Source organism: Heloderma suspectum, chromosome 6 (genome assembly GCF_057233095.1).
Source record: "Heloderma suspectum isolate Gila_16-S chromosome 6, 16-S_ref, whole genome shotgun sequence".
NCBI classification, from domain to species: Eukaryota; Metazoa; Chordata; class Lepidosauria; order Squamata; family Helodermatidae; genus Heloderma; species Heloderma suspectum.
The window spans coordinates 41,336,539-41,351,779 of NC_139463.1; the positions used below are offsets into that span (position 1 = coordinate 41,336,539).

A 15,241-nucleotide genomic window follows, 5' to 3' on the forward strand; every position below is an offset into this window, starting at 1 on the left:
TGTGTGTGTGTATATATAAATAAATCATATATAAGGTCTGTTTTGTGTGTGTTTCAGTCAGGGGGAAAAGCAGCTGTACTTGTTTGAATTTGATCAGATGTTTGAAGGGCTTCCATTTGAGAAATGAATGGAAACCATGGTGCCATAATAGCTTTCTTAAAATTAGGATCCTTGCTTGTTGTTCTTGCTGAGTAAATTTATATATAGGTATAGTCTCCTAAATTTTATCAACCCCTGGCTGCTTCATTGGTTGCTTTAGAGACTTGCATTTATGTGCTATACATGTTTTTGCAGCTCTACACAATTGCTTAAGAAAGTGTTTATGCAGAAATCCAGGATCATTATGTTCAAAATGATGAAGAAGCATAGCTTTTGGAGTTACTATTTGAATGACTCCTGTTTGCTTCTATGGGGACAGTGCTGGAGAATGTCCCAGTGGATTGTGCCCCAGGAGGAAGATAGTGGATAGTGGTGTTCAGATTTTATGTCTTGGGTGCCAAATGTTATAGGAATCCATCCCAAGCCAGTTTTTTTTATCTCTCCCATCCTGAAAAATTTGGGAGCTTGGATGTTGTGATTCTGGCCCCTATGGTTTGCCTAGGTCATGAGGTGTTGGTGGCGTTATCTAAATAATGGATTTCTTTATTTCATTCTTGTTTCTTCTTTTATGGTTGCTCTGTGTGTGTGGGCCACTCAGGAGTGATACGTGATTTGGATGCTTTCGCAAGAGTAAAAGCATCTCTGCACCAGCCTAAAATCCCGCATTTAAAATGGGGCTTTCTGCTTCCGTTTTAAATGCAGGATCATGATGGGCCCCCTTTACACGTGCTTCCTTCCCCCCACCTTTTCCCCCTTATCTGAGTCTTCCATATGTTTCATTATACAGCTGCTAGATGGCACTGTGGTCTAGCTCCTCTTATTGCAGGTTTTCTTCTCAGGAGGGAACTCAAGTGGAACCCAAGCACTGTAATGTGATAGCTGATTATCTCTGACCTTTTAAAAAAATGGAATAAAGGTCTTGTAGTGTGGGAGATGCTCTGGAGGCTGATGACGTCGTCTAAAGGACCTGCAAACTTCCGTGAGTAACCAATCTCAATAGCAGGGTAAAAGTTCCATGTGAAGAAGCCCTAAGTCGCACATCAATCTTGGTATGGGGTAATTACAAAATCCTCCATGCAGTGGGAGAGGAGTAGGTATGTGAATACAAGGTAATGGCTCTAGAATGGAGTTTACCCAATCTGATGGTTTGGTTCTGCATCTTTTGTGTCTATTAGTTCAGTAGAAACAGTAGATTAGTTCACTGGTTTTAACCCATATTATTTTTCCTGGGCCAGGTACTATTTGTATTCTTGCTTATTTTTCCCCATATAGGTTATGTTTTTGATGGAAAAACAAGAGAACTCACATTTGCTTAAGAATACTCAGCTTTTCTCATAGTACACTTCAAGCATTCAAAGCATCTCATACACATAATCTCAGTCATTCCTGCAACAGCCCTGTGAGATAGACCACATAGGAACATACAACATTGCCTTATACTGAGTCAGGTAAGTGGTCCATCTAGCCCAGTATTGTCAACACTACTTGGCAGTGGCTCTCCAGGGTTTCAGGCAGGAGTTTTTCCTGCCCTACCTGGAGATGCCAGGGCTCGAATCTGGGACCTTCTGTATGCAAAACATGTGCTCTGTCACTGAGCCATGGCCTTTCCCCTTATCGGGGGTATTATTTTCACCCCTATTTTGCAGATGGGCAGCTGAGGCTAAGAGAATATACTGGCACATATCTAAGGGCATCTAGTATGGCAAGTTTAGAACTGGGGATATCCTGGTTCATAAATTAGCAATTCTGCTGCTACATCAGATGTTAAAATGGTTGCCATGGCAAATGGAAGTAGATGTCTTCCCTTTGCTTCTCTTAAAACACTATTAAGGTTCTGTCTTTTTTTCCTTTTCTTTTTCTGGCAAGGCTCCACTCCCCCGTGACAGGTTGCGCTCATCCCAGAATGTCATCTCTCTGCTGGAAAAAAGCTTCACCTGTTACATTTCTTCCTGTCTTGCACATGTTACAAGCATGGAAGCACTGCCATGAAAAACCTTGGTAACCCTAAATACTTTGGCAGTTCTTACATACAGGCATATAGGCTTCAAGTGACTTCTGCAAGGACGAACGCCTCTTTGAATACTCCCTGGCTTTGAGAGGTAACATGCCTGGGCATGAAAAGCAGAGGAGACAAAGTTGGCTTTTCCTCTTCAGATCTATATTTTGATTTCAGAGACCCTCAGTAAGGTCAGTTGCCAGGGTCTCTTCTGCATCAGTGGCCCTCACCCTATCCTCTCTGCCTGCATCTTAAGTGTGTGTGTGTGTGTGTGTGTGTGCGCGCGCGCGCATGTATGCATGTGCCTTCCTTCTATACCATATGTAAGTCAGCATGTGTTTTATGAATTCCCAGAGAGGAAGCTATGTAGATTACAGTCACCGATAAACTTCGCAGCCTTCCCGGGGGACAAGCTTCTGAAAAAGGAGGGTTAGTCAAGCTGGTATGCTTCAGAACATCCTTTCTGTAGCTGGACGTTTGAGTCCCTTGCCAACACAGTGAAATAACCTCTTCCATGTGTGCGTGTGCACGCGCATGTATGCTTGTATATGTATGTATCCCTGATCAGCAACTAATTCTGCAAGAGGGGCAATCTGATATAAGAACATAAGAAGAGCCATGTTGGATCAGATCAAAAGCCCATCTAGTCCAGCGTCCCTTCCCACTGTGGCCACCCCGATGCCTGTGGGACGTTTTGTGTTGCCTAGAGGCAGTGGTTCTCTTTAGGATTCCGAAACAACGAATACGCCAATGGGTGAAGGCTAAAGCTTTTATTAAGCAGGAACAAACTAACAGCAGGAAAGCAAAACACTACAGAGCAATAATTGTAGCAAGAAACCACAGAGCAAGATTATAAGGTTTACGTCCCTACAGTTGCCAGGAACCCCTTCCGAATGAGAATGGATGGACTCCAATAATGACCTCCAGTAAACAGCACCTTTCCTGGGTCAGCCTGCATTGGGATTCTACCCTGGAAGGGTCCTAAGGACTTATATACACTATTATGTTCATATTAATCTTACCTATGTTCTGGCCATACTCCAGTGTCTTCAAGAATGCTTACACACCTTTGCAAAATGAAAGGATTCGCTCTTGCAAATGGCAAGTAGCCAGCATAGATAGCTATACAACCATCCCAGACACTCCCGCCCATACTCGGTGGTAGTCGTTGAAATCTAGCCAAGGACTATCTAAAGGTAAATAGTAGCTTCTGAAGTACTTGAAGTACTAGCGCTCTTCAAGGACTTGAAAGGTTGTCACAGAGAGGAAGGCCAGGATCTCTTCTCGATCCTCCCAGAGTGCAGGACACGGAATAATGGGCTCAACTGACAGGAAGCCAGATTCCGGCTGAATGTCAGGAGAAACTTCCTGACTGTTAGAGCAATACGACAATGGAACCCATTACCTAGGGAGGTGGTGGGCTCTCCTGCACTGGAGGCGTTCAAGACGAGGCTGGACAGCCATCTGTCAGGGATGCTCTGACTTGGATTCCTGCATTGAGCCGGGGGGTGGACTCGATGGCCTTGTAGGCCCCTTCCAACCCTACTATTCTATGATTCTAAGTCATACCATCTCAAACAGAAATTGGGAGATAATAAAAGAACAGCATAGCTAACTACAATGCAACAGGCCAACGGGAAGCCTAGGCACAGAAGGGAAGGCCTGTTCCCCGCTGACTCCTCGAAATTACAATGGCCTTCTGCATTTCCACTACAACTTTACAAGCAGGACATGCGCACAATAGCACTTTTCTTTTCATGTTCCTCAGCAACTGGTATTTATTCATTTAAAATATTATTATACCTCCTTGTGAGGCGAAGCCTCCTCTAGGCGGTTTACAAGGTGAAATGATGAAGCAACAAAATAAAGAAATACAGTTCAAACTAAACAGCAGCACCAAATATTTATTAAATTTTGTGGTGTCGGCGAACCTGGACATCTTACTACTCACCCCTAAGCCCAGATCGTTATGAACAAGTTAATAAGCACCGGTCGCAATACAGATCCTTGGGCAATCTCATTGTTTACATCCATTTTGAGAACTGTCTGCTTATTCCCATTCTCTGTGTTCTAATCTTTAACCAGTTACCAATCCGTAAGCGGACCTCTCTTCTTATCCCACGACTACTAAGTTTGCTCAGGAGTCTTTGGTGAGGGACTTTGTCAAAAGCCTTTTGAAAGCCCAAGTAAACAATGTCTACTGGATCACCCCTGCCCACAAGCTTATTCGCCCTTGTCACAGAACTCTAAATGGTTAGTGAGATGGGACTTACCTCTGCAGGAGCCATGTTGACTCTTCAGCAAGACTTGGTCTTTTGTATGCTGGATGATTTTATCTTTAATAGTGCTTTCCACCAGTTTACCCCCAACAGACATTAAATAGCCACAGAGTGGGATCTGTTGAGCCGAGGACCAATGCTCCATCCCCACAAATGCCCTACAGCCCAGCCCCATTGCCTCATCTGCTGCTTATTCAAATCCATCATGTCTGGCAATTGATGGCCTTCTTTTGCTGATTCCTGGTGTCTGAGATCCCCAGCAAGAACTGCCCCATGGACACTTTGTAGGGGAAAAGGACACAAGCCAAACAATCCCAGCTATTGTAGCCTTCCCTCATAAGGGAGATGCTCCAGCCCCTTGATCATTTTAGTTGCCCTTTTCTGCATTTTTTCCAGCTCTACAGTGTCCTTTTTTAGGTGTGGTGACCAGAACCGTACACAGTATTCCAAGTGTAGTCGCACCACAGACTTGTATACGGGCAGTATAAAATTGGCAGCTTTATTCTCAATCCCTTTCTTAATTATGCCTAACATGGAGTTTGCCTTTTTTTACAGCAGCAGCACACTGGGTTGACATTTTCATTGATCTGTCCACCACAACCTCAAGATCTCATTCTTGGTCAGTCCAAGGGAGGTCCATGTAGTCCAGCCTCTTGTTTCCAACAGTGAGCAGCCAGATGCCCTAGAAAAGCTCTCCAGCAGGGCAGGAAGGCAACCACTTTCCTCCATTGCCTTTCTTCAACTTCTTGGTATTCAAAGGTATTATTAGGACCTGCAGCAAAATGTTGCAGTGTGGAGTGCTCCTGTTCAGGGTTCTAGCCAGCCATGCCCTCTTCTAAGCTATTCTATTCCATCCCCAAGAATTTTTTTATTGTGTTCCCCACCACCACTCCAACAGTTTGGTCATTATTCTGTGGGCTCTAAGCATGCTTGGTCCTCGTTGTGCAGTTTTGGGTCTCCCACCCAAGACGTTACCCTACTCCGAGCATGCCAACCACTCCCTCTTGTGCGTGGATGGTGCCGTTTTGACAGAAGGAGCGGCGCTCCAAGAATTGAATTAGCTGTGCGTGCGTGTGTGTTTGAGAGAGTGAAAGTTCTGTATCTGATTTTCTGAATTCCCAAATATATTACAGTAGCGAAACTTAAATGGAGGCCTACATGACTTGTTACCTTGCAAGCCAAGTGCAGCCAGCCAGCTGTGTATTGTGACCTGCTAACATATATTTGACACTCCCGCTCCACAACCCCTGTTTCTGCAATCACAGGCAGGCATCAGAAACAGGAGGTTTATCCAGCCTGTGACAGGCTGTAGTAACTTGGCTGCTGGGCTTGCTGTGTTGCAGGTGAATTCTTTTGGAAGAGACGGAGAGGAAATGTGTGCCTGTTTGTAGGCATGTTAAGGAACATAGGAAGCTGGCTTATACTGTGTCATTCCATTAGTCCATCCAAGCCAGTATTAACGCTGACTAGCAACAGCTCTTCAGGTTTTAGGCAGGGGTCTTTGTATACCCTTTCTGGAGGTGCCAGGGATAGAACCTGGGATCTTCTATCTGTAAAGCAGGGCTCTGCCACTGAGCTACAGCCCCTCCCTGTGTGTGTGTGTGTGTGTGTGTACACACACACACGCGCACACTCAGCAAACCTTCATAAAAGGAAGTGGAATTTGCAAATGCGGTAATATCACAATGTTCTAAACCAACATCCCCCACCCGGCCCTGCAGGGTGGATAAGCAGATAATAGTGTTTGGAATGGTGCTTCAGGCTCTGTGTTGTTCTCTTGAAAGGAATTGAGAACCTATTAATTTTAACCACTTAGGGCACAATCCTATGCATGCTTAGACATTATAAAGTCCTACAACTCCCAGCATGCCCCAGTCAGCCATGCTGGCTGGGGAATGCTGGGAATTGAAGGATTTTATAATGTCTAAACATGCATGGGATTGCACCCTTAGTTATTTTGAACCAAGTGTGATTAACCACCTGTACAACATTTATCCTTGCTCAACATCAGTATTGGGCAATTAGCGCTGTGTGTGTGTGCTTTTTTTTTAAAAAAAAAGAAGTAAGGTTAAATAAACCTTTAAAAGATTTGTTGTGAAGTCCACAAAAATGGAGAATGAACCCTGGGGAAGGGGACATTGGGGCTATGGTGTGTCATCTGGAGGATGTGAATCATGTAGGATTGCCAACTGACCAGGGAAAAAACCTTAGACAAACATGCTTCTGTGTCTTTAAGGGTAGCTTGGGCTGCCAAAAGAAGCAGGGAAAGCTTTTCATGACATAGAGGTAACCAGTCGTACCTGCTAATATCTGAAGATCAAGCTGTTGCTTAAAGCAGATGAGCAGGGGCTAGTAAAACATTTCTCAACCTGAGGGCAATAGAGAGAGGCTGTATATATTGTCAAGATGTCTGCAGTGATTAACATTGGGAAAAAAAACTTCTTGGGAGAACCGTTAAGCCTGGCAGTCGTTCCCTTAAATCCAGATATGTAGTGGCCAAACTGGATTAATAAGTGGGAAGGTGTGCTGCAGATGCTCTGAGATGCTCCTGTTTTCCTTATTTTCTTCACATGCTTTCTGGATCCAACTCTGAAGACAGGTTCCATAGCCCAAGCTATTAAGTGCTCCTTAGTCAAATTAAGCAACATCCCTTTTGGGAACACCTGAACTAAAGTGTTTTCAGCTGACCTAAATTTGCTCTCTTTGAGAATCTGAAGAAGAATGGGACCTTAAGATGTGAGTTTTGTTCAAGAGTTAGGAAAATGGGAAATTTTTCCTTTGCAGAAGAACAGCAAAGAAGAATTTAGAGGAAGGACCTGTCAGGAGCGCCCTAGCTGCCTCTTACAGTCCCCTCCAATAGCCAACTCAAGACACAGACGAAAGGGATTCTTTCCAAGGCTTTATTCCATTTACAACTTAATGGCTCTTTTGAATGCTAATCACCAGCGACTAAGCAAGGAACTGCACTGGGGTAGTTAGCAGAGTAGCCTAAGCTCCAGGTAAGGCAGTTGGTCCCCATTTGAAGGAGTAGAGCAGGAAAACTCTGAACTTATGGGCTATGGAGAGGTCCTCTCTTCCCGTGGGTCCTCGGGATGCGACCGTTGTCATAGCACCAAGCGGGCAGAGCGCCTCCTCTTGGCGCCCTCCATCTGGCGCCGCTCCCTGCGTCTGCGCCGAGCGTCCAGCAAGGCCCCCTCCCCCGCTCTCTCGCTGCCAGGCTCACTATCTCTCCCAGGAATGCAGGCAGGAGGAATCTCTCCCTGCCGCTGCGCCTCTGAGAGACGAGCGGCTCCTCTCCCACGGGTTGTTGCTCTTCCTCAGAATCAGAACTGCTCTGGGGCTCTGTGTCTCCACCCTGACAGGACCATTGTGCAGCGGTAGAGCCCATGCTTTGCTGCAGAAGTGTTCAGATTCAATCTCCAGTTAAAAGGATCAGGGAGCAGGTGATGGGAAAAATCTTTCCATGCCTAAGACCCGGGAGAGCCATTGTCAGCCAGGGTAGACCATCCTTCCCCAGCCCAGTGCCTTCCAGATGTGTTGGACTGCAACCAGTGGAGGCTGGTGGCTCCAGTGTCAGTGGGGTGGTGAATCCACTCCGGGTTTCAGTCAGAACTCTAAAGGAGCTCCTTTAGAGTTCTGCCTAGTTCTGCCTGAAACGTGGAGCGGATGCACTGCCCCACTGACATCGGAGCCACCAGCCTCCACTGACAGCGACTCCCAACTTCCCCAGGCAGATGATGGAAGCTGTAGTCCAACACATCTGGAGGGCATCAAGTTGAGCAAGTACTGTGCTCAATTGACAAAGTCTGAGCTGGCACAAGTCAGCTTCCTAAGTCCACCAAGGTCACTAGTCCTACCTGGTCCTGGGGATCACTGTAAAAAAAATTATGACTGATCAAATGTAAGAAAAAAGTTGGGGAGGAATCCCTACTGTTTTCCAAACTCAGAAAAAGAGGCCCACATAGTGATGTAAAATTTCTGGAAATTTTGAGGCCATGGAAAACCTTTTTTCTTGTGTTTTCTTTTTGAAAAATTGAAAAATAAGCAATACTTACTTTTTAGCACTCTTTACAGATGTAAAGTCACTTTGTTGCTTTAAGACAGCCTTCCCCAACCTGTGGCCCTCCAGATATTTAGGACTTCAGCTCCCCTCAGCCTCAGGCAGCATGGCCAGTGGCCAGGAATGCTGGGCACTGTAGTCCAAAACATTCAGAGGGCACCATGTTGGCAAGGGCTGTTTTAAGGACATAAAGCAGACTTTCTGTTCCTAAAGTTATTTAGTGTATGTCTTAGTTTGCTAATAAAATATAATTATATTTTAAAACCTTAAAAAGTAAACTCGGAGGTGACAGCCTATCCAATGCAGGGCGGGTGGAGGGGATCTTTACCTCCACGCTGTGGCCACCCTGCATTTGCGGCTAAATGGCCAATTTTGGCTGTCTAGCCACAGCGCTTCAGAGCTGGGGGGGGGCAGCTGGACGATGCATAGAAAGCGTACTGGCCCTTCTGAGGTCCCCACCCCTGGGAACCCCCCTTTCCTCCCACTCCACGCTGCTCTTATGAGTGCAGAGTCCGGGACGATCTGCACCGCCTAAGAGGGGGTGGGGAGGCAGTTTTCTGGGAATCTACCTCAGAGCGTGGGCTCCGAGGTTAGTTTCCGAAAACCGAATAGTCATATGGCCATCCAGCCACTGTCTAGCGGCCACAGGATTGCGCCCTTAGTAAATCTGTAATTATTGTCTGAATAGATTAGAACTACATTAATTGACTGCTACAATATCAGAAACACGGGACTCTATAGAACAAAACCCAAGCTGTCAAGAATGCACAGTGGTGACTCTGCTCACATGGTGGGAAACTGAGCATAAATGTCTATCAGTAAAATATACTTTAGATCAATAATTTTAATAAGGAATGAAATAATAACTATGCTAGGAATCTTACAGAAAGGATTAAAAATATTTTTCCCCATGGCTTCATTATTTCCAGACCTTGTACATCTGTAGTCTTTCTATAAATGTGTTATTACATCATTTAAAAAAACTCATTTTAGGGGGAGTAAAGGCTGGGTAACAATATCGCGCGTCTAGCCAAGATTGCAGGACAAGCAGAGGAGAGGATCCCCTCTGTGCTCTGCCCAACCTGCATTGGATAGGTGTCGGCCTCCGAGTTTGGAGGCTGAAGTCTGTCTCAGTAGGATCGCGCCCTAAGTGTGTTTTAATCCCCCCCCCCAAGATTTCAGGTCAAATACTTGGAGTGTATTGGGCCAAAAAAAGAACATGGGGTACTTTTTAAAAAGCTGTTGTTACTAAATACTGGTAAAATAAATATGCCAAATTAGATCACACTCAGAGTCTAGGCGTCAGAAAATTTTCCAATGCAAACTGAAAATTACCTGAAGCAAATTATCCTAATTTTGCACGCACACACACACACACACACACACACACACATCCAATTCAAAATTTTCAAGAAATCTCACATCACTAGCGGCTGGGCCTAGCTACCCTTTTAATTTTCCACAATGCCCCAGAACAATACTAGCTCAGGGGCATTGTGCGAAATTAAAAGGGTGGCTAAATGCAGCCACCTGCTGGCACTGCTTGGAGTGCTGGGCCCAGGGCTGGCATCAACACCTGGTATCTTTGGGCAACTGGAAAGACCCCAGCAGCCTGACAAGGCCTACTGGTGATGCCTGCCCCAAGGGGGCCCCCCCATTTTTTTTCTGACCTAGCACTCCCAATCAACACCAGGCAACTGGATCTAGCCACTCTTGTAGTTTCTCAAAATGACCCCACTTTACAGGGCTGTTGTAGAGAACAACTGAGATAATGTAAGTGAAGTTGGTGCTGCATACTGACGAAGAGGCTAGGCCATGAATCGGAACATCCTCTTGAATATTGTCTCCGCCATGAACCCATTAGGTGGCTCTGGGCAAACCATACTCCCTGTGCTCTCCTTCTGCAATAGGGAGATAATTATACTGACCTGCCTTACAGAGTTGTTATAACCCTTACAACACTGTCATGTGTACAAAGCACTTTGAATGCTCAAAGGTGCTATGTACGTGCTGAGCATTATTCCTGAGGCATGTAGTGGGATATAAATGGCCTTTGCGGAATCCATGGTTATCTCCATTTTACAAGTTGGAGAAGCGTGTCTGAGAGAGAGCGCATTGTCCCATGTTGCACAGTGAGGTCGGACTTGTCTTTTAGGCCAGCCTTCTCCACCTTGTGCCCTCCAGATGTTTTGGACTACCACTCCCAGAATCCTGACCATTGGCCATGCTGGCTGTGGCTAATGGGAGCCAAAGGCCAAAACATCTGGAAGGTGCCATTTTAAGGAAGGCTATTTTAGGCTAATGCTGAGTGCTATATGCTACACTAGGCCTCGCTGACTAATTTAGAACAAGCCTGAATTACAAGAAGCATAGTGTTTGGTCATGATTAAATCACTAAATGATTGCAGATGTGGTATTTGTGGCAGGTCCTGTAGATCAAGGACTGGTCTCTTCAGCCACCAAAAGGAAACATAATGTGATGTAAGAATCTGAATTACTAAGAGAGGAACATTTCAAACTTGCCATCTGCATGAGGTGGCGCCGGACTGTACCACTTCCGACTGCAGGTGGGGGGCCTGCATGATTTGAATGCCCCTCCATATTGAAATTCTCTCACCCCCTTCTAGCAAACAAGCGTGTCCAAGACAAGGGTTATTCTAGCCTAAGCTTCTCGTTGAAATGATACTTTTCTATGACAGGAAGGATTTTTGCAGTGTGGGGGAGCATTCAAGTCATGTGATGAACCCCCGCCCCTGCATCTTCTGAAGTGGTGCAGCCCAGAAACAGGTGTACCACCTCAGTACGAACTAGGCCATGCCTTGCTCTGCTTGTTCAGGCCTCAGATATGACTACAGCTGCCTGCTGCTTAGGACTAGGGCCTAGTTCATTTATACACATATATCAGTATTCCCCAACCTGGTGCCCTCCAGATCCTTTGGACCACAACTCCTAGGTTTCCTGACCATTGACCATGCTGGCTAGGGATGAACAGCGTTGAACTCCAATGCATCTTGGCAAGCATTGAGTTTTGGGAGGGAGCATAGCTCAGTGGTAGGACATGCCAGCTTTCTACGCAGGAAGTCCCAGGTTCAATCCCAGCCATCTCTGGCTGAAATGATCATGTACCAGTTGATGAGAGAGGCCTCAGCCTAGCGGAGGCTCTGGGAAGCCATGGCCAGCCAGAGCAGACCATACTGGAATAGTTTGACCTGAAAGACCATAGGATCTATGTCACTGTGTGTCAGCCTAAGGGAGCTCCCTATGTTCCCCTGATATGGGGATATGGAAGTTATGTCAGTGGTGTTAGATCTGTGAGGGCGACTTCCCATGAACAAGACACTGTCTGATGTTGCAGTTATCCAAATGACGAACATGGCAGGTGTGAAGAAGCGTCCTCTGCCTTCCCACACTGCAGCGGTAAAATAAAAGGGCCAACGCTTTAAAGTCTCGCACGAGATTTTTTTAGAGTGTTAGGCATGGGTGTCCGCGTGCGCATGCGTATCATATAACATTTTAAATCTCTTCACCTGACAACAGGGTCATGGGAAGAGGAGGTTTTTAAACCACCATTCAAACAACATACAATGACTGCATTTTTAAAATGACACCACTTTTTGCAAATCTTTTGAATTTTTGTAATTTTGCTGAGACAGAATTTAAGTCAAGGGGCTTCTCCCCATGTCCCACACAAAGGCCTCATTCCTTAGGGGAAAGTGTGCGGGCCCAAAGCCAAAAATATGTACACAGCATACACATACAAACTTCTCTTCCCTTGGAAATTGTTATGGCGTTTGTATCCTGCCATGCAGCTTAGGGTGGCACAGATCATAGGATTTTTCGTATTTTGCTTCTGACAATGTCATGGTTCTGTTATTTAATTTGGATCCCTCTCTATATGTGGTATGATTTGTTCTGTAACTTTGTGCCTTGCCTCTTCCCCATTTATCCTTTTGTCAGTAGCCCAGAAGTTTGTTGTTGCTTCATAATTAGTTTTAAGTTGTTACCCTATTTGCCCTCTCAACAACCCTTGCGAGTTAGATTAGGCTGAGAGAGAGAGAGAGAGAGAGAGAGAGAGAGAGAGAGAGTGTGGCCCAATACCATTCAGGCTGCAATTGTATGTACACCCTTTTCAGAGAATAAGCCCCATTGAACACAGTAAACGTATAGGATTGCATTGTCATTGACCTTCGCAGCCATGTTGGGATTGAGAACTCTAAGCACTACACCACACGGTATTTCATTTTGCCTAAGTGTAACCTACGTAAAAATGTTAGAATCATCCCTTGTAAAAATATAAGTAGATAGTGGTGCTTTTAACCACATGTCCTTGGAGACCTTTCATGATACATTTATTTCCCATCTCTTCCTTTTTTTTTTTTCTTTTTTTGGAAATATGTAAAGCGAAAAAGTGTCCCACAACGAACATGAGCAATCATTTACTGCAACCTTTTTGCACAATATATGGTTCCTCCTTTTACAAAATGCCAAACTCCGGAGTCTCTTTCACTATTAGTTCAGTACTCAACTGCGGGCTGAAAGCGTTCAGGAATACTCTTAGGTACGATGTTAGTTACTTCCTGTTCTCGCTGCCAGTGCTCTTGAGGGACTAGAGCCTTGTGGCTTTCTGCCTATTGCTCTTTGAGGCTTAGCTTTGCCAGCTCCTAGATCAGCTCCCTCCTCAGCAAGGGACCATAGACTGGAGAAAATACCCTCCCATGCCAGCCTTGTGTATGGTGGACCCTGGCCTTGACTCAGAGTGTGTCTCTCTGTGCATTTTTGGGAGTCAGGGCTACGTGTGCTTTGGATCCAGATTCTGCAGTGCAGGTAAGGGTAACTCTGTAACTGGAATAGCATCTAGACATTCAGGATGTTTGCTTATATTTGCTTACCTTGCCTAGCTTATGTGACTTCTGCTTCTACTTCTGCTTATTATTATTATTAATTATCCAATATTTATTAATCACTTATATTAAAGACATTTCTAAGCAATGTACAAAAACAAGTCTTCATACAGAAGACAAGATTACCCTGGTGGGAATGCCTCTTGGAAAAGGTACATTTTCAGTAGGTGCCAAAAACCCACCTGGGTTGGCACCTGCCTAAATTGTAGTGGTAGGGAGTTACAGATGGTGGATGCTATGATATTAACAGCCCTATTCCAAGTCATGATGGACTGGATCTCCAAAATCTTGGGTACCACCAGGAAGGTATCTCCTGATGAACATAGCAACTGAATGGGCAAGTAGAGTGGTCAGGCAGTATCTTAGGTTTATTGCATATATTACATCTAATTTTTATTCTTCATGGACTGAGAAAGAGAAAAGGATATGAAAATATTGGAATTATTAAGTGGGTTGCAAGGATAGAAGCCAAGAAATATTATACTAGTGGTCCATCCCTATGGTTCTCCTGACTTGTGGATGCTTTTGTTTAACAGGTGGGGTACAAATTCAGTAAATAAAATCAAATTAAAATGAGTACAATTGCCATTATCAGCTTAGCTATGAGTTACTAACTGTGTGGATTAGCAATCGGACTTCATCCAGTGCAGTGTGTATTCTGACGTTCTGTAAGTAATAATTTGATTACAGTCATTTGATGTTAAACAACGAATTAGCATATTGAGAACCTTATCTTTTACTAAAAGAGAGTGCATTTCTGGCCCATAAGGCAGTAGAAGTGTATGAGCAACACATGGTGAAATCTCAAAAACCTGGTGGAGGGAAGTGACAGGATTTCCCATAGTTGAGGTGCCTTCCATAGTTCCTTGAGCTTTTGCATGACTAGCGGAAGCCAAAAAAACCCTATGCAAAATAAATTATCTTAATTTACATAGCACACAAGGGTGGAATTGAACTCCTCTGCGTGCAGAACTGAGTACATACAGTGCCTATGGTATTCCCCAAGGAATATGTCTCACTGCTCTGTGTGGCTGATGTCACTGTATCTTCCTCTGGCTCCTTATTAAGCCAGATGGTAAAATAAAACAGCAAATGTATAGCTATGCAATTCTCTCAGTGTGAAAGTTGATTAAAAACAACCACCACTAACTGCCCTGCTTTTATGTCCAGAAAGAGAATTCAAATCACTTGAATTCTATCAGGTCCAAAATTGGGTTAGGTTGGAGAGCCTTCAGAGGCTGCCACTGTTCCAAGTGCAGGTGTTGAAGACCCTGAAAAATAGCTGCTTCCTTTTTGGGCAGCCAAAAGCATCCTAGTCTGTTCTAGGGATGTGCGAAACAACAACATTTGAGCTTCTTGCGGTTCTCTGTTTTCCAACTCAAAGCTCATTCTGACTCGTGTCCGTATCAAATTGCAAGCTTGGTGAGAGGAGTTTTTGCACGAACGCTTGTTCATGTTTTTGTGCGCCTTTTTCCAAATGCGCTCATTAATTGTGTGCATTTTTAAATGCGTGCATTTTCTTCCATTAACTAAAGTGTATTTGTGTGTATTTTCAAATGTGCAATTTTTAAAAATGTACGTGTTTTTAATGTACATATTTTTGTGTTCATTTTTAAAGCGTATACATTTTTCAAACACTTTTTTGTTGTGTAAATTGCATCACAAACTTGGAATGTAAAGGCTTCAGATTGCGTTTGGGTTCACATTTAATTCCGAGAAGTGCGAATTGGGTAAATTCTGGTCAAAATCAAACTGAAATGAATTCCTCACCATTCCCTAGTCTGTCTTGGCCAATCCTCTCTCTTGTCAATCCCTGCCTTTCTCCTAATCATTTCTTGTCTATTCTAGAGCCATGTGTCAAGGGCTCCTTGGAGGGCTCTCTCAGTCTAATCCAGTAGCCAAGTCC

At 44.6% G+C, this 15,241-nt stretch overlaps 1 protein-coding gene across 2 annotated transcripts in view; it reads left to right on the plus strand.

Moving 5' to 3' along the window:
* Positions 1-15,241, plus strand: part of PLEKHA2 (pleckstrin homology domain containing A2) — an 81,528-nt gene that overhangs the window by 5,536 nt on the left and 60,751 nt on the right. The window contains exon 1 of one of the 2 annotated variants that reach the window (XM_084804054.1): positions 13,026-13,258. The exons of the other annotated variant lie outside the window; for it this stretch is intronic. The gene's annotated coding sequence lies outside the window, so the exon portion shown is untranslated. Of the gene's footprint in view, positions 1-13,025; positions 13,259-15,241 lie in introns of those variants that run through there. 2 annotated transcript variants of the gene reach the window in all.